This window comes from Mustelus asterias, chromosome 21, assembly GCF_964213995.1.
Source record: "Mustelus asterias chromosome 21, sMusAst1.hap1.1, whole genome shotgun sequence".
Lineage (NCBI taxonomy): Eukaryota > Metazoa > Chordata > Chondrichthyes > Carcharhiniformes > Triakidae > Mustelus > Mustelus asterias.
In genome coordinates, this window is record NC_135821.1 from 71,715,328 (window position 1) to 71,733,796 (window position 18,469).

The following is an 18,469-nucleotide window of genomic DNA, read 5'->3' on the forward strand; positions in this document are numbered from 1 at the left end:
GTCTGGATAGAAAGGTTAGTGGAAAAATATGAGTTTCCGATTGTTAATGGAATGTCTACAATATTGTGAGTGTTTGCTGTCTTTGGCTATTCTGAGAAATTGAAATGTTTCCAATCCACTCAGTCACTCTTTCTGAATCACTGGGTGAGTGAGAAGCTTCCCAAGGTCAATGTTCGCTTTGTCTCTCACTGGTGCTGGCCATTTACTGGAAGGAAGACCTGACTGACATTGAGGCATCTTCTCCATTCCTGCATCTCGAGTTGCCAATTTTGGATTGAATAAATACTGGAAGTTTCTTACATGATCTTCTCCTTCCAGCAGCCTTACCCAGCCATCTTCAATACTTCTGAAATGAATAATCATTTGATTTGATTTGATTTATTATTGTCTCATGGATTGGGATACAGTGAAAAATATTGTTTCTTGCACACTAAACAGACAAAGCATACCATTCATAGAAAAGGAAACGAGACAGTGCAGAATGTAGTGTTACAGTCATAGCTAGGGTGTAGAGAAAGATCAACTTAATGAAAGGTAGGTCCATTCAAAAGTCTGATGGCAGCAGGGAAGAAGCTATTCTTGAGTCAGTTGGTACGTGACCCCAGACTTTTGTACCTTTTTCCCAACGGAAGAAGGTGAAAGAGAGAATGTCTGGGATGCGTGGGTCCTTGATTATGCTGGCTGCTTTACCAAGGCAGCAGGAAGTGTAGGCAGAGTCAATGGATGGGAGGCTGGTTTGAGTGATGGATTGGGTTACATTCACGACCCTTTGTAGCTTCTTGTGGTCTTGGACAGAGCAGGAGCCATACCAAGCTGTGATACAACCAGAAAGAATGCTTTCTATGGTGCATCTGTAAAAGTTGGTGACAGTCGTAGTGGACATGCCAAATTTCCATAGTCTTCTGAGAAAGTAGAGGCATTGGTGGGCTTTCTTAACCATAGGGTCGGCATGGGGGGGCCAGGACAGATTGTTGGTAATCTGGGCACCTAAAAACTTGAATCATTTATTTATTTTTTAACTGCCCCTCTGTTTCCTCTCCTGGGTTGCTGGTAGCAATGCCCAGGAATGAACGTTTAATTCCTGGAGATTTCAGGGGATTCAAGGGTTTAACAGCCCCGACCTGCACCAGTTGCACCAACTTCCTTGTTGCACCTTACTTATTCAAGCACCAGCCATTTGGCTGATCATTGAGTCATGGGCCTCAGTCTTCATCACTATCTAGCTCAGAGCTGGGTTTTAGTCACCCTCATTGCCGAGTGTCCAGTGAAATACGCTCATAAGAGGGTATTTAATTTATGGGGCCACGAACGTAGAGACCTGGGGAATGTATGTACACAAGATGGCAGGAAAAGTTGAGAAGACTGTGAAAACACATACAGCACTCTTGGCTTTATTATTGGAGGCTGTAGCCTAATGGAGATCTACAAAGACACCAGCAAAGCCAGATGGTTAAAAAAAAAGGCCAGTAGGATCTCTATAAGAAAGAGAAACAAAGAAACATTGGCAGTGGTAACCTGCAGGACCAACCTGCGCAGAAGAAGCAACAAAGCACAAATCTGGGACTTTGTGATATTGGAACAAAACCCATTGGGAGGGAATCTCGCCTTGCCGCGGGTAGTATCTAAGTCCAAGGTTTGAGCTTGGACATTTTTGTGAAGCTTTTGCTATATTTTGAATACACTGGGGTGATCTTACCCTTGCGCACCGTTGGCCGATGGGCAGGGCGATGGCCGATGGGCAGGGCGATGGCCGATGGGCAGGGTGATGGCCGATGTGCAGGGCGATGGCCGATGGGCAGGGCGATGGCCGATGGGCAGGGCGAGCTGGTAAGATCACGAGAGAGCTGAGAAATCAGGTTCCCACCGGATTTCTCACCTCTCACGATCGTACTGGCACCGGATATCCGGCGCGTTCAGCCTCGCGCCCATTTCCGGTGTGAACTATGAAGCTACTGGAGACAGTAGTTAACTGAATAGTTAGTTATAGAACTTGGTTAAGGGATGAGTTTAGCAGAGGTGTTACAGGAAGCCTGAGTTTAGGGAACTGAGTTATTTGCTCTACTGTTGCATAAACAGTGAGTTTAGAAACAGAAACTAGAAGCAGGAGTAGGCCATTCGGCCCTCGAGCCTGCTCCGCCATTCATTTTGATCATGGCTGATCATCGAATTCAATATCCTGAACCCCCGCTTCCCCCCATATCCCTTGATCCCTTTAGCCCCAAGAGCTATATCTAATTTCTTCTTGAAATCAGACAACGTTTTGCCCTCAACTACATTCTGTGGTAGTGAATTCCACACATTCACCACCCTCTGGGTGAAGAAATTTCTCCTCACCTCAGTTCTAAAACGTTTACGCCTTATCTTCCCCACCTTCACCCCATTTCCATTTAGAGTCATAGAGGTTTACAGCATGGAAACAGGCCCTTCGGCCCAACTTGTCCATGCCGCCATTTTCTTTTAAACCCCTAAGCTAATCCCAATTACCCACATTTGGCCCATATCCCTTTATATCCATCTTGCCCATGTAACTGTCTAAACGCTTTTTAAAAGACAAAATTGTACCCGCCTCTACTACTACCTCTGGCAGCTTGTTCCAGACACTCACCACCTTCTGCGTGAAAAATTGTATTTCATTTATTCCATTTAATCTTATTTATTTTACTTTTTAATTTTCATGTCTTCCATCATTTCATTTTTCCAACTTTTCAAAAAATCTCACTTTCCATCTTTTTCCCCCCATCACTGTTCACCCTTCCCCTATCCCACTAGGACCATGTCACATGTCTCAGGTTGACCTTTGACACTCTGAACCTTTGTTCTGCCATTTACACATTCTCTTAATGGCCGCTATCAGCCTCCTTCTTAGCCATGAACATCACCATTTCCATTCCCTTTCTCTTTTTGTCTATGACCCCCCCTCCCCTCACCCTAAATTCTATTGTTTTCAGCTCTGATGAAGGGTCATCGAAACGTTGGCCCTATTCTCTCACCACAGATGCTGTCAGACCTGCTGAGATTTTCCAGCATTTTCTGTTTTTGTGTTGAAAATAGGGTTACACTTTAATACAGCAATGGTTTCACACAGAAGCAATACTTTAAAATAGTTCCAATCAACTACCCTCAGAGCTAACCTTCTCTATCTGTTCAGCGATGCCTAAGGTCTATAAAGTTCGGTAACATTCTCTCTTCCACCTTCTTCCGTCTGGAAAAAGATACAAAAATCTGAGGGCACGTACCAACCGACTCAAGAACAGCTTCTTCCCTGCTGCCATCAAACTTTTGAGTGGACCTACCTTGCATTAAGTTGATCTTTCTCTACACCCTAGCTAAGACTGTAACACTACATTCTGCGCTCTCTCGTTTCCTTCTCTACAAATGGTATGCTTTGTCTGTAAAGCGTGCAAGAAACAATACTTTTCACTGTATGTTAATACATGTGACAATAATAAATTAAATCAAATCAAATCAAATACTTTTTACCACGCCATGCCTTTAATTCTCTCTTGAGGGGTGGGGGGGGGGGGGGGGAAGGGTGGGGGTGGGGGGGGCGGGGGGCGGGGGAGGGATGTCCTCTCAAGGTAATTGCAGTTGGCTTTTCAGATCTGCCTTTGTTCGCATTGTTTTCTGGGACTTGACCAGTAATTCCTGTTGCCTGCTGAGATCTAAAACAACTTCTTTCATAGATTTCAGTATCTCCTTAAATATGTTCTTTCCCTTCGATCTCTCTATTGTATCACCTAGACCCTTTAGAACTGTTCTCTTCCACAATTGATTAACTTTCATCTCTTTACTTTAGCTTTTAGAATTTAAAGGAAATTCACTTTATCATTACTTTGTCTCTGACACCTTTCTGTCACCTTGCATATCTTATCCTTTGAATCACAACAACCGATTCAAATCTATTCCTGGTTTTGTAACTATCCTTTCTAAATTACCTGAGGTATACATGTGTTTGAAGTATTGCTGTGATCGTCATCATATCAAACCCACAGTTCAGATTCACACAGTTGCTCTGTCCCTTGTTTTAATTCCCACTCACATACCCCAACAGTTTATAAATACGATCAGAATACCACCAACAGAAAAATATTACAATTTCTTGGGTTTTCCTGGCAGATATTCTGGACAAGTAAGCAGTTGCAAGTGACATTATGAAGGCTGCAATCCAGTGCCTAGGTTTCAAACCCTGTCTATTTTTACAGTGACTGAGTGTCCTGGTTTTGCTGGGATGGGTCTAGTTTTGCATTTAAGATCCCGGTGTCCTGACAGTTTTCTCCCAGTTCAGGTTTTTACCATTCCTGGCTTTTTCACAGTATCAGCTTCTCCACACATTTTGTCGCCTGCGTCCCTGCCCCATCATGTTGCATGAGTAGAATATTCCACCCTAAGTTAGAAAGGGTCTCCTAAGGCCACATACTACTGGAGTGACTTGCAAAAGGACACAAACAAGTAGATTTCAGTCATTTAAAAGAGCTGTGATTCAGCTTAGGTCAATGGAGCAAATGTTACAAGTTCCGTAGTCCTGAGAGGGTTTTTTCCGTGGTGCTCAGGACGTGGTGTGCACTAGAAGCGTAAACACTGGTGTCCATGACATGTTTCCCCTGTAAGAGGAGGAGGTATTGTTCACACAAACGGTGCACTTTCTGACCAGTGATACCGTCAGGGATTAGTCTTATCAGCTGGAAAGTATTACAGCCGTCAAGCCTTTTATTCCAAAAAGGAGCAATTCATAGTCATGAATGAAGTCACATCCATATCTGAGGCATGAACGGTTCCCAGTGTTTTACTCTCCATAGAATGGTTACAGCAAATGGCAAAGAAATGGATGTAGAGCAGGGTGGAAAAAGGAGAAATTGAAAAGTTTGGCTATGAAGCGACATTCCCTTCAAAATACCATTGTTTGTTTTTTTCAATTTGTGGTACCTTTAAGTTATTTTTTCCGGCCGCACATGCGCAGGATGTTTTGTTGAAAAGGGAGACATGTTGCAGAAACTTTTCATCTTGCAGTGATTGGCTGATTGAATCAAGTAGGATGTTCCCTCAGTTATTTCTGATAAGTAGTAAACAGATCAGACTCCCCCTGCACACAGGCAAAATGCAAAACAAATTGCCTGCTCTTAGATGCAATTGGGCAGCACTTGCTAAACAATCCTGAGTGTGATAATAGTTTCAATGACAACCAATTTATTACAATCAGCCAAGTATGTAACATGGCTCATTTATGTGTGTAAGAAGAGACACATATTCATATGTATGGACCGAGTCTCGGGAAACATAAGGAATATATTCAAGCATTGCGCCATTTTATTAATGTTGGAGCTTGGTGGGCCTGTAGTTTCCCATTTCCTTTTCCATGGTAACACCTCAGCCAATTAGAGTTGATTTGCCAGCCTTTTCTCCTGTAGTATAAATTGTTGGGTTTGTTTGAAATTTGGCATTCTTGCTTTTGCCCTGTTGAGTGCAAAATGAATAACTTCAGCAATATATCTCTGTTTCTCAGCAACATTCCCATGTCCTGTACTAGCAAGCAACTTTCTGCCTGGCATTTAATATGGAGCTTGGTATCTTGCAGACTGTTGTCTGCCTGTGCATACACAGACACACATACATATGTATGCACACACACAGACACACACACTCACACAGACATACACACACAGACACAGACACACACACACATACACACAGATAAGCCTGAAGTCCGAACAGCTTCCCAAAACACCAGGGAGAGAGAGAGAGACTCTAGTTATCAGCTAGCAAACCACCAGCAGCAGAATGTTCACTCCAGGAAGGCCAGGAGACCTGACCTGGCCAGCTAGCCAGCAGAAGTTACAATATCAGAGAGAGAGAAAGGGAAATACTGCTTTTCAGCCTGATGTCCAAGCACCTTCTAACCCAAAGCAGCAGCCAGCAGCCCAAAACTGAAAACAAAAGAACTCCTGTCACCTGACCTATCAATCATTCTTTCTCCAACAATTCAGGGTCATAAAAAATCCCTGAAAGTACCTGAGGCCCAGAGTAAAATTTAACAAAACCCCATTTAAACCATTGAAGCAGCAAGAAAAGGACTTTTAACCAGACAGCTCGGCAATGTTAAAAAAAAAGTTGCATAACTGCAGAGAACATGATTTAAAAACAAAATTCCTAAAGACACACTTGTGTCACAATAGCATAATGGAGGCAGAAATGATTGAAGAGAATAAGGTGGTTAGAGGGGCAGAGGGTGTGTGTGTGTGTGTCTTTTATTTAAAACCATCCTGCCAAATCCATTAACCATGAGCAACACGTGGCTAACTGTGTCAGATTCATAAATATACAATAAGCAACAGACACCATCATTAAATGTGTCAATGCTCATGACACATGCATACAAACTTTAACCTTTTTGAACTTTTGTTGATAAAATGGTAAGAGTGCGAGCGTCTTTTTGACTGTTGAGAGTTCTTAGTTTCCTTGGTTATTAAATGGCGGGAGATGTTTGTTGAGTAAATATAAGCATAATAATTATTGCTGAATTGCATGAGTGTACATGAGGTGTTTTCTACTGCACTTGGAGCACGTGACTAGAACATTGTGGTGGATACATCTTTGTTAGTCAGTGTTGGACAACATGAGCCTACAGTTCAGATATCACTGAGGTGGACTGGGGGGCAGTGAGGCCAGTGAGAGATTTGCAACCAAAAAGTGAGAGAGGAGAGCTGATAGCACAATTGGCAAGAACCAATGTATTACAGGTGTAAGACATTCCATTGGGGAAGACATGGACCTTGATTTAGTGTCTTACTTGAAGGACGTTATCTCTGACAATGTCAGGCTTCATTGCAATGTCAGCCTAGATTACTAATCATTACTAATGGAACACAACTTCGCTCCTGAGAGTGACAAGACCTTGTGATACATTGAAGTGTAAGATTCCAGAGATAAACCCTGACTAACCTGCTGTGACAGATGGACATTATAATGGAAACAGTCCTTTCATCTTTCTCAGCATTAATACATCAAAAATTGCAAAAGACTTTTCCTGTCAAAATTCTATATGAATGTTAATTGCAATATATGTCAGTATATGACAATATATATCAAGGGGAGTTGGTTAGCTCACTTGGCTGGACAGCTGGTTAGTAATGTAGAACGATGTCAACAGCGTGGGTTCAATTCCCGTACCAGCTGAGGTTATTCATGAAGGCCCCGCCTTCTCAACCTTGTCTGAGGTGCGGTGATCCTCAGGTTAAATCACCACCAGTCAGCTCTCCCCCTCAAAAGGGAGAGCAGCCTATGATCACCTGGGACTATGGCGATCTTTTATGCCAGTATTTACTCCCATGTATTTAAATAGACTTTATTCATTTCAGCTTTTGTCTTTCAGACCTACACCTCTGTAAAATCAATCCTTTTGATTGAGCTCAGTGCCGGAGAACCTGCTGCTGATCCTGTCAGCTGGGATGTCCTGATTGGCACCTGCTGATTTTCACAATCGGACAGTTTATACGGAGCCCACCAAAGTCTTTTGAAATCACTCATTCTCGGAATGTGTGTATCGCTTGCAAAAAGGGGGCATGTAAAAAAAATAAGGGGTGGCAAATTCACCAACTTCTCACCTACCACCGAGCTAACCCCTAAGAGGGCGGTAGATGGGTCAAAATCAGCAGCCAGGCTGCCATGTTCAAATAAATAATCACGGTTCCATTAAGCTTGTTAACGAGCTTACTGACCCGTATAATATGCTGTCCATGCCATCTAACAGTTGGGTGAGCAAGAGTGGGCAGCCTGTCTTTTAAAATGTATCTTCATAATGATGGGAAGGAAGGGGGCGGCACAAAATTTGGAGCGATGCCCTTTGCACATCAGAGGCAACCCATCCCCCCCCCACCCCCCCCCCCCCCCCCCCCCCCCGCCCCCAACAAGATGTAAGGCCACCCCCTTTCTTCCTCTCCAGCTGACCACCACAATGGGCCCTCCTGCCTCCCAGGCTGCCCGATCCCTTCTCGTCCAAGACCCCTGACTTACCTGAGTCTGGGTGCCATGGCCACCTTCCCCATGGGCCTGCTTGCAGTCCCTGCAGGGGCCACTACTCGGTTCTGGCTAACTCTTGCAATGTGGGAGGGGTGGGGAGGGGTGGAATGGCAGCTGCCCTCCTGGTAAAATCCAGCCCTATGTTTCTATAACTTTGACCAAATGTTTGGTCACCAGTTCCGATCAGCCCTTGTATGACTTGGTGTCAAATATGGTTTGATAATGCCAATATGAAATACCTTGGAATGTTTTATTACATTAACGGTGCTATATAAAAGCACAATGTGTTGCTGCAGCAGTTTTAGTACAACATTGGCTTGGGATTCGAATCATATAAGAGATCGGGCAAAGGAAGGTTTCCTTCTTTCCAGGATATTTGTCAAACAGTTGGGTTTTCATGACAATCCTGAAGCTTCATGGCTTATTATTAATTATTAACCCAGGCTGCCGCAACATATCCATTGCACAATTGTTCCCTAATTAAAAGACGGCAGTTAAGAGGAATTAGAATTTCTGACCTACTTACTGCTGGTCAGGAGGAATCATGTATTTAAAACCGCAGAAAGGAAATAAAACTTTCTTTTATATTGCACCTTTCATGACTTCAAGATGTCCCGATGCACGTTACAATTAATGGTTTACTTTTGAAGTGTAATCGCTGCTGTACTGTAGGAAGCATTGGTGGTTAATTTGCACACAGCAAGTTTCCACAAGTATAATCACTCAGATGACCTGCTTTAAGTCATGTTTGAGTGATTAACATTGGCCAAGAGGCTGGGAGGAGCGTGCTGGCTCTTATTCAAAATAGCGATCACGGATTCTTATGGATCCATTTGTGGGGGTGGACAGGGCCTCAGTTTAACATCTCATCCATGAGTCATTAGCTGCTGACTACTCTTCAGTGTGGTCTCTTGCTACGACAGTCCATGGCAATTTCTAATCCCAGTGTTATAGAATTATAGAATCCCTACAATTCTGAAGGAGGCCATTCGGACCATCGAGTCTGCACCGACCACAATCCCACCCAGGCCCTCTTCCTGCAACCGTACATATTTACCCTGCTAATCCCCCTAACACTAGGGGCAATTTAGCATGGCCAATCAACTTAACCCACGAATCTTTGGACTGTGGGAGGAAACCGGAGCACCCGGAGGAAACCCACGCAGACACGAGGAGAACGTGCAAACTCCACACAGACAGTGACCCGAGGCCGGAATTGAACCCGGGTCCCTGGCGCTGTGAGACAGCGGTGCTAACCACTGCGCCACCGTGCCGCCACATGTTCTTAAAGTTACAGTTTCTACACAATTAACTCATTCTCGCTCCCTTCACTTTCAAGGAAGAGTCAAAGGACTGGAAACGTGAACTCTGTTTCTCTCCTAATAGATGCTGGCTGAGTTTTTCCAGTGTCCCTTGTCCTTGAAACGATGTCCCCATTGGTTTGAAAGGTCAGACTGCCAGGGCGCTGTACAACTGGGAGAAATGATCCAAGAAATTTTGGAATGCAATGTAAAATTGGCCACAATGTAAAATAAAATTGGCCACAACCTCCAATTCAAGTTTCTGTCTTTTTTATGTTGTGTTTTCTATGTGTCATATGTGTCATGTGTTAGGGCGGCATGGTGGTACACTGGTTAGCACTGCTGCCTCACAGCACCAGGGACCCAGGTTCAATTCCAGTCTCGGGTGACTTTGTGGAGTTTGCACGTTCTCCCCGTGTCTGTGTGGGTTTCCTCCGGATGCTCCGGTTTTCTCCCACAGTCCAAAGATGTGCAGGCTAGGTTGATTGGCCATGCTAAATTGCCCCTTAGTGTCAGGGGGATTAGCAGGGTAAATAGGTGGGGTTAAAGGGATAGGGCCTGGGTGGGATTGTGGTCGGTGCAGACTCGATGGGCCAAATGGCCTCCTTCTGCACTGTAGGGATTCTATGATTCTATGATATTCCTCTCACTGAAGTAAAACTTGTCTTTGTAATTTGAGAGGAGGGTACAAAACCTGATTATGTCAGCTACAAAAAATATATTATGCATTCCTTTGATTTAATTTGTAAATTAGATTTGAATTTTGCTTCAGGGCTTAATATGATTTGTATTACAAGCAGAAGATGGCCCTTGTTGAGTGCCAAAATACACCATGACTGTTCTGCTGCTGAAGAGTTGCTCAATGAAAGGGACCAGGGTTCATGGAGTTCACTTTGCTGGTGTGATAATGCAGATGCTGACTAACCATGGAAACCAATCTCGATTCATTACTCTGCAACTGTGGCAGACATGAAGTGAGGGGAAGTCCAGTGCTGGACAGCTTTGGAATCCAGAGGTCTAAACTCACCTGTTCCGTCCAAGTCTGCTACACTTATCACATGTTAAATGACTATGCTTCACAAACTGTTCATTGCTACCCTTAACAGCAGAACAAACACAGCTTAGCAAATCATTGTCCCAGCTCAGCATACTCATTCATCATTAGACAAACCAGAAGCATCTGGTGTCTTTACAGACAATCCAGATGCTACCCTCATTCCAGGCCGATGATCTCCGTGACTTTATATTGGGCAGGGAATGTTAATCACTGCATGCAGTCTTTTGACGGGTGGCTTGTGGGAAGAACAATGGACATTGTTTGAGATGGTCATGTCGGAGAAAGTGGCCAAGGGTTCATGTGTACTTTGGCAGGTCTGACTGAATGGATTGTATAAACCCACAAGAGTTGGCAGTTGTCGGATTGTTTGACTGAATTAGGCAGATGGATGAACAATACCAGCCTCAACTAAAGCGAAGTAAAGTCGCCACAGCCCCATCGGCTGTGACTAGTGGTGATTTAATCTGAGTTTTTTAAAGTTTATTTATTCGTGCCACAAGTAGGCTTACATTAACACTGCAATGAAGTTACTGTGAAAATCCCCTAGTCGCCACACTCCGGCACCTGTTCGGGTACGCTGAGGGAGAATTTAGCATGGCCAATGCACCCTAACCCACACGTCTTTTGGAGTGTGGGAGGAAACCGGAGGAAACCCACGCAGACACGGGGAGAACGTGCAGACTCTGCAAAGATAGTGACCCAAGCCAGGAATCAAACCCGGGTCCCTGGCACTGTGAGGCAGCAGCGCTAACCACTGCGCCACCGTGCCGCCCTAGGTTTGTGGCGAGAATCACCGCACCTCAGGCGAGGGACAAGGTTGAGAAGGCGGGGCCTTCATGAATAACCTCAGGTTGGTACGGGAATTGAACCCATGCTGTTGGTGTCGCTGACCAGCTGTCCAGCCAACTGAGCTAAACCGATCCCCAGCTTCACGTTCATCAGGTGCCACCCACTTTCTTCTGAAATTCCAGTTCAGTGACCACCAGGGCAAAATTGAACACAATCAGACTGGGAACGGGAGCTGCAGTCTTTCTGCCCTTTACGATACTTTCTTTTTATGAATTTATTTGGCCATTCTGATCTGCCCAGGCTATCCTGGGGATTAGAAACACTTGTTGATTTCCATTGCTGGAGCTGCTGAATCTATAACTTCTATATAAATTCAGGAAACATAGTCAGACATGCCCGATTGGCCAATGATGGGTCCAGAGAAGTTTAGCTTCTTGAGACTGGTTGCTGCCATCCAGTAAACAGAACTTGGGTCAAAGAAATGATATCAGTGTCAAAATGACCTGGCTGGAACTCAATGTTACAAAGCACAGTAAGAAGTCTCACAACATCAGGTTAAAGTCCGACAGGTTTATTTTAATCACGAGCTTTCGGAGCGCTGTCCCTTCATCACTCACCTGAGGAAGGAGCAGCACTCCAAAAGCTCGTGATTCCAAATAATCCTGTTGGACTTTAACCTGGTGTTGTGAGACTTCTTACTGTGTGCACACCCGTCCATTGCTGGCATCTCCACATTATGGCTACAAAGCACAGGACAGGTAAGCACTGATGCTTCAAACATGTGCCATTTAACAAGTTCTCCAAAATAATTCTCACATTGGCTGCACATTCTTGTTATAAATGCAGAACATTTTTATAAATTATAACTCTAGATTTCTACTGAAGCATAGCTCGTCTGCTTAACTCATTCCATCCGACAATGAGCTAAATTCAATTGCAACTCCTAACATTCCTTCCAATTTAGACAGATTCTTTGCACTATCTTTAATTGAATTATTTAAAATTTGCTGTCCTGTTTAAGATGGATTTCCTTTTAATGACAACGTTAACAATCCATTTTTTTAAGAAGACCAGACTTAAGATTTGAAAAATGGCTTGAATTTATATAGCGCCTTTCATCACCTCAGGACATCCCAAAGTGCTTTGCAGCCAATGAAACATTTTTGAAGTGCAGTGACCATAGCAACATAGTAAATGCTGCAGTCAATTTGCACACAGCAGGATCCCACAAACGGCAAAGTGATCATGACCAGATAATCTACATTTAGTTATTTTGTTTGAGGGATAAATATTGACCAGCACGGTGGCACAGTGGGTTAGCACTGCTGCCTCACAACGCCAGGGACCCGGGTTCGGTTCTCTGGCTTGGGTCAGTGTCTGTGTGGAGTTTGCACGTTCTCCCCGTGTTGGCGTGGGTTTCCTCCAGGTGCTCTGGTTTCCTCCCACGGTCCGAAAGGTGGATTGGCCATGCTAAATTTCCCCTTAGTGTCAAGGGGACTAGCTAGGGTAAATGCTTGGGGTTATGGAGATAGGGACCTGGGTGGGATTGTGGTCGGTGGAGACTCAATGGGCCGAATGGCCTCCTTCTGCACTGTAGGATTCTATGATTCTATGAACTCTGCCACTGTTCTTTGAATAGTGCCATGGGATCTTCTAAGTCCACACGAGAGGGCAGATAGGGCCTCAGTTTAATATCTCATCTGAAAGATGGTATCCCCAACAGTGTAACACTCCCTCAGTGCTGCACTGGAGAATCAGCCTAGGTTTTGTGCTCAAGGTTCTTGGAGCAAGATTTGGACCCACAGCCTATGGCCCATCAGGCCCGATTTTACCATTTTGATTCTAAGTGCTGAAACTGGGAGTGTTTCAGATCCGACTTTTAGACCCGCTCTCAGGCGCCCCCCATATGCACTCTGCGTGAAAAAATAGCAGCGATTCCGAATTGTGCTGTAGAAGCCTGTGGGCGGGGCTTATCACACTTGAAGTGCTGCAGCTCCAATCGGAGCCTTCAACGGCGCATGCGCAGTAAAAAAAAATAGAAAAACGTTCCCCTGCTACATTGTCCCCGGGTCCGATAATGCCCCACCCCCACAACATAACTGTCCCCCTTATCCCCCCACCCCCCTGCTACTCAGACCAATCGTGATCCCGTGATCCCCTCCCCCCCACCAATTGCACGCAGAGTGGCAGCAGACCCCCCCCCACCAGAGAGCTATCTGACCCGCCTCTCCCCTCCCCCCCCCCCCCCCCCCCCCCCCCCCCACCTCACCAGAGAGCAATCTGGACATTTTAAGAACATTGACCTGGGCAATACGGCTAGGTGCTGCATTGGTGTGACGCTGGACTAGTTACGGCTTCACTGCTTTGTGTGTCACTCCATCCCATACTGCAAGCATCCCTTGACTCCAACTGGCCCAACTGATCCAAAATGCCCACGTTCCGAACTGCCCAGCCCCAAATCCAGCAAGATCCAAAATCTTGCCAACACCTTGGGTTCCCAACATGCTGGGCTTAGAATCATAGAATCAAGAATCATAGAATCCCTACAGTGCAGAAGGAGGCCATTTGGCCCATCAAGCCTGCACCAACCACAATCTCACCCAGGCCCTATTCCCATAACCCCACATATTTACCCTAACGCTAATTTATCATGGCCAATCAACCTAACCCGCACATCTTTGGACTGTGGGAGGAAACCGGAGCACCTGAAGGAAACCCACGCAGACATGGGGAGAATGTGCAAACTCCACATAGACAGTGTACCGAGGTCGGAATTGACTGTGAGGCAGAAGTGCTAACCCACTGTGACCGTAATGTACCTGGAATTAATGTGCTTAGAAATAGAAAATGAAATATGTGCATGTGTAGTTAAGGAGAAAGGTTGCTTTGTCAGAATCATTGAGGAAGTTCCTGTTTATTTCCGAGTTGGAGAGCGCTGTAGAGCAGATGCTAACACTGGTGGTGGTCTGGCTTCTTGAATATCAGACACCTGCTGTCATGTTCACTCGAAAAGAGCCATTATTTTTCTTTATCAATGAACCCCGATGAAGTAACGCTTCCATTTGGGAATGCTGATCCGATGAACCTTTTTGACCTTACCCATCAGTGGGCTGACCTGTAGCTAAAAATAACCACTCTGGGTTGTGAAGCACTGACCCGTGTCCGTGACGTGTCAGTGGTCGGGTACAAGCGTGAAGTGAAATGTGCGAAAGGAAGGGAAGTGATGAATTTGCTTCCAATTGAACAGGAGCGAGTTCCACATGTGTGTTTCTAAATATAGCTTTTTAAATTTATTTTTTCTCTTTTTGAAAAGCCCTGCTTATTTGCCGGCTTCAGATCTTTTCTGTGTCCAGCTTGTGAAAGAGACACCAGGAGTCCGAGACCAGATGTGAGATCGTCATGGATGACACATCTTTGAGAGTAGCTTAAAGGAATAGACAAAGCAGAGTAAGGAAACAGTGGGCAGGTTGGTGCATGGAGCTGCATAACCCAAGCCCCAGAAATACAATGGGGTTGGGGGTTTGACAACATCTTTATTGTACAAACTAACAACTTTCTCTACAGACAGCTAGCACAGACTCAATGGGCCAAATATCCTCCTTCTGTGCTTTAATGACTCCTATATCCATTACAAAACCATCCTGATCTGGGCATTTCACAGGAGTCTAATCAGCCAAAAATAGACATCAATTGTTTGCATCTGGCATTAAAATTGCAGTCAAGCCGAGTGATATAGTCTCAGGTCAATTTGCATATTTAAAGCAGAACACTTCTGTTTCCCTGGCAGGTGTCCTGAGCACTTGAAAAAAACAGCAGCCTAGAAAGAAGACACTGTGGTTGGAGGGGGAAAGTTACAGCTCTGAATTTAAATACCCAATTGACTGATTTCTGTTAGGCAGATATGTGTAAAAACTGGGCCTGTGTCTGAAAGAGTGGCCCACAATAATGGAGGGAAAATGGCAGGAGAGAAAGAATGAACCAGCACTGAGGAATGAAGCATACATAATATAGAACTACATTAATCATACACACACTCACATGCGCACGCACACATGCACACGGACACACACATACGCACACACATACACACACACGCACACATGCACGCACGCACATGGGTGCAGACACACGTGCGCACACATACACACGCATGCACACCCACACATGCGCTCACACATGTGCATACATGCATGCACGCACACACATGCACACACACAAATGTGCACGCGTGCACGCACACACATATGCACACACACACCAGTAATCTACTATTAAATTACTGCTGCCTGGAAGTTTCACTTTTCATTATTGCCCAGAATGTCATATTTGGAGGACAAACTGTTTTGTTTAAAAAGCCAAGAACCGTGCTAGGCATTTTTATTCAAACAGAGAGAGGAAAGTGGAGTTGAGGATTATCATATCAGATCAGTCATGATCTCATTGACTGGCAGAGCAGACTTGATGGGGCGAATGGTCTATTTCTGCTCCTGCCTCTTGTGGTTTTATAACAGGAGAAAGTGGAAGAGTCCGAATATGGAGTGAAATAATTGGAATCGTACGAGTGTGTCACCCAGAAAAAAGGCAAAGAGACCGGAATAAGGAAGTCAATTCGAGGCAGAGTTCAAAGGGCAAATAAGCAGAATTCAGGAAATTTGAGAATGTTGTGGTTAATGTGTGCAACAATTTGAAATTCATAATTTAGTCAAATACAAATGACAATAAAAGCGGAAGGATGTTCGGTTCCAGTACATTTCCATCGTACACAGGTTAATGTCTCGGTCAATGGGCTGGAAGAAGGAATTCCACATTAATATCTAAACATTTCTGTCTGACTATCCATGCAACCGAATTAAATAGTTTCAGTGTGATCTTATGAAAAAATATTTATTGCTGAATGAGCGGGAAAATGGGAGAGAACCACGCCAGCATTTTCGGTGAGCCACGAGTCGCAATCTCATAGTATTAATGCAACAAGTGAGCCAAGATGTGATTCCCGTGGAGCCGAAACTCACCGGTGAAGCTGGCTGCAGAATTCTGCCATAGCGACCGGGGAGATCTGAGAGATCTCCTGTCACCCCCCACCCTCCCCACCACACTGGGAGCTCCCCCCCACCTCCCGCCCACCCCCCCCATCGCCGATCGCCCCCTGTGCTGATGGAGACCCCGCTGTGATTCTCACTGGTTGGAAGAGGGGTTTAAATAAAACAAGTGAGCCCGGACAACGCTAAGTATGTCATAAGTATTTAAATTGGCTTTGTGCCTTTTCCGGCAGGACAAGGACGGTAAGAGGCGAGAGACCGAGGCACTTTTCTGATTTCCCGCCTCACACCCAATCTTACCGTCTCACTTCGCCGAACTACGGGCGGCGCGAGGTCGTAGGTCACACCCTTAAAGTAAAATCCAATTCTAAGGTGTTTGAACTGAGGCATTAATTCTGTTTCTCTCTCTCTGCAGATGCTGTCTGGCCAGATGAGAACTTTCAGGAATTTATGCTTTTATTCTGGGTTTCTAAAGCTGGGCTTTCCACTGAGATTGGAGGTTGACGGGATTTAAAACAACCCATTGCCAACGTGCTTCTTCCTTGCCTACTTCCCGTCTCTTGGCTATTTTTAAATTCTAATTACACACTACGTACACAGATTTGAGATCTGGAAATCATGGGTGCGACTTATCCGCCCCACTACGCTACTCGGTTAGCACCGCGGGGCGCCCGATTTCTCGCCTCTCCCGTTATTGCCGACCCTGTTCTGCAGGTCCTTCCCGGTGAGGACCACAGCTAGTCCTCACCAAGAGAGACCTGGTGTGACAGCCTTGCTGATGGGACCGGAGGCCATTGAAGTTCCCCGGGTGGTCGGTGGGAAGGGCCGGGCAGTGCCCTTTGGGAAGTGCCAATCTGGCACCAAGGGGGCGGGGCCTGAAGCAGGCGGGGAGGTCGGTAGGAAGGGAGGGAAGGGGGAACTCTGTTTTGGGGGGGTGGGGCTGGTCAGTGGACCACTGATCGGGGGTTGGGGCTGGCGATAAGGAGGCTGGTGATTGGGGGGCCCGGGTGAACTGGGAAGGCTGGCAATATGGGGGGGTCCGTTAGAGGGGGTGGGAGGCAATATCTGTGGGGGGAGTATACTGGGAAATCAGGGCACATGTGCAGTAGTGCTCCTAACAGTCTGCAGCCGGCTTCCCGGCATGAATCGGGCTCTGTATTGCACAGAGTGCCCCAACTTCACGTAATTTACCTCACTAGAAAAAAGGGTGAGAAAACCTCTTGCTTTCTTGCCCATTTGGCATGTCAAATTTTTCTGAGAAAACTCTCCCCATGTCTTTGAGGAGGTTTTCATTTTCTGGTAGAGTGGTGTAATTCTATTGTTTGAGATGGTTCCACGGGATTGATACTGGAACTGTAGTAATGAGTACAGTCAGTTCATTACTATTTGCCTCAACAGAGACATCAGTTATGCCTACAACAGGTTGATCAGGTTCTTTGGTGCTTACGGGTTTGAAAACAGCGCTGACTGCTGGAGCATCTCCCTGCTCCTCAAGTTGTCCACATGTTTACGAATAATCCATCCCTCCATGTGTACTTGATATGAAAGGGGTCCAGTCTCAGAGACAATAATTCTTGGGATCCAACTTGGTCTGCTACCGAAGTTTTTCACATACACGGCTTCATCTGCCGTAAATTTCTGTGCTATACCCTGTAAATCATGGCTTGTTTTCTGATTACCTTGGCTGATCCCTATTCTCCCAGGCAAATTTGGAAACACAAGGCTCAGTCCCGTTCTGAGACCACAACCGGGATTCTCTGAACTTGCCCGCAGCTGGGATTCTCTGGTCCCACTGCAGTGAACAGAGATTTGGCTGAGTGCCAAATCCTTCATTCTCGCTGCCATTGGGGCGTGAATGGTTGGGGAATTCTGGCCAATGTTTCATTAGCAGTTATGCTGATGGAACTCCTGTTGTTGCGTGTGGAGTGGTACAATAGCCAAGAAGGAATTGTGAGATTTTAGCCAACAAATTTCCTCTTGACAGTTTTTTCAGGCCAGACTTGGAAGTTTGGATGGCTCTGTTGATTAGTCCGTTTGATGCTGGATGGTAAGGTGGAGTTCTGAGTGTGTTCAGTACCGTTGAGAGCGGTGAAGTTTTGAAAGTCAGCACTTGTGAATACAGTTCTATTTGCTGACGCAAAGACTTCAGGTAGTCCGTGAGTTGAAAAGCATTGGCATAAACTTTCAATGGTAGCATGTGCCGCAAAAAGGTCCATCCATTTAGAGTGTGCATCAATCACACACAAAAACATTGAGTCCAGGGATGACCC